This window comes from Gossypium hirsutum, chromosome A05, assembly GCF_007990345.1.
Source record: "Gossypium hirsutum isolate 1008001.06 chromosome A05, Gossypium_hirsutum_v2.1, whole genome shotgun sequence".
NCBI classification, from domain to species: domain Eukaryota; kingdom Viridiplantae; phylum Streptophyta; class Magnoliopsida; order Malvales; family Malvaceae; genus Gossypium; species Gossypium hirsutum.
The window spans coordinates 46,906,930-46,908,324 of NC_053428.1; the positions used below are offsets into that span (position 1 = coordinate 46,906,930).

General features: G+C 38.9%; 1 non-coding gene across 1 annotated transcript; it reads right to left on the minus strand.

Annotated features, from left to right (window-relative positions):
- Nucleotides 1–597: 597 nt before the first annotated feature.
- Nucleotides 598–704, minus strand: LOC121230105 (small nucleolar RNA R71). Its single transcript, XR_005928057.1, has one exon. It is a non-coding gene; the product is annotated as a small nucleolar RNA R71 (small nucleolar RNA).
- Between the last annotated feature and the right edge of the window lie 691 nt (nucleotides 705–1,395).

The window sequence follows — 1,395 nt, forward strand, 5'->3', positions numbered from 1 at the left end:
CTTCTGGAAGGTTTTTTATAGTTTATGATTAGAAGAAACCCGTTAGGACCATTACTTTTTGACGAAGAAATCGATCGCACAGTTTGCAAAAACCAAAGAGAAATAAGGTGAAGCCTAAGATACACATAGAACGAGCAAGAAGATGATACTAAACCCCCAACCGAAGAGATGGCTGAAAACCAAGACAATCAGCTACCTTTTGCAATTGCTGCTAATCAAAATACTGCTCCATGCACTATGTATGATTATGCTAAACCTTCTTTAACAGGAATTGAATCAAGCATAGTTAGACCTGCTGTAGCTGCAAATAATTTTGAATTGAAACCTAACACAATTCAAATAATCCAACAGTTTATTCAATTTGATGGTTTGCAGGATAAAGATCCCAACGCTCACTTAGCAAACTTTTTAGAACTATGCGATACATTTAAAATTAATGGCACTTATGACGATGCCATTCGTCTTCGGTTATTCCTTTTCTCATCGAGGAACAAAGCTAAACAGTGGTTGAACTCGTTACCACGAGGGTCAATTACTACTTGGGAACAAATGACTGAAAAATTTTTACTAAAATATTTTTCGCCAGCTAAAAGGGCTAAATTACGTAATGATATCTCTTCTTTGGTGCAGATGGATTTAGAAACACTCTACGATGCGTAGGAGAGATACAAGGACCTTTTTAGAAGGTGCCCTCACCATGGGTTACCGCTTTGGCTCCAGGTTCAAATGTTCCATAATGGCCTGAATCCTTCGACTTGACAAATGCTTGACGTAGCTGCTAGCGGAACCATGAATAATAAAACACCTGAAGATGCTTATGAGTTCATAGAGGAGATGTCATTGAATAACTATCAGTGGCAAGTCATGAGGACAAAGCCAATGAAAACAGCTGGTGTTTATAATGTCGATTCGGTCACCATGCTCTCTAATCAGGTAGAACTTTTGAATAAGAAAATTGATGGTTTTCTTAGTTCTTCACAGGTTCACCCAGTAATGCAGTGCGAAGCGAGTGGAGGTGGAACAAGCCATTCGGAATACCAACCTTATGGCTAATACATGGATGAGGAATTAAATTACATGGGTAATAATTCTCGACCTCAAAACAATCCATATAGTAACACTTATAATGTAGGTTGGAGGAACCACCCAAATTTCTCATGGAGAGGCCAAGGAAATCAGCGACCACCTCCGGGCTACCAACAGCCACCTTATCAAAAGGAAAAAAAACCGAACCTTGAAGAGATGCTCACAAAGTTTATCTCGGTATCAAAAACATGTTTTCAGAACACCGAAATGGCACTTAAAAATCAACAAGCGTCAATCTAAGGGCTCAAAACGCAGATAGGCCAGATGTCCAAAATAATTTCAAAAAGACCACTAGGAAGTTTACCTAGT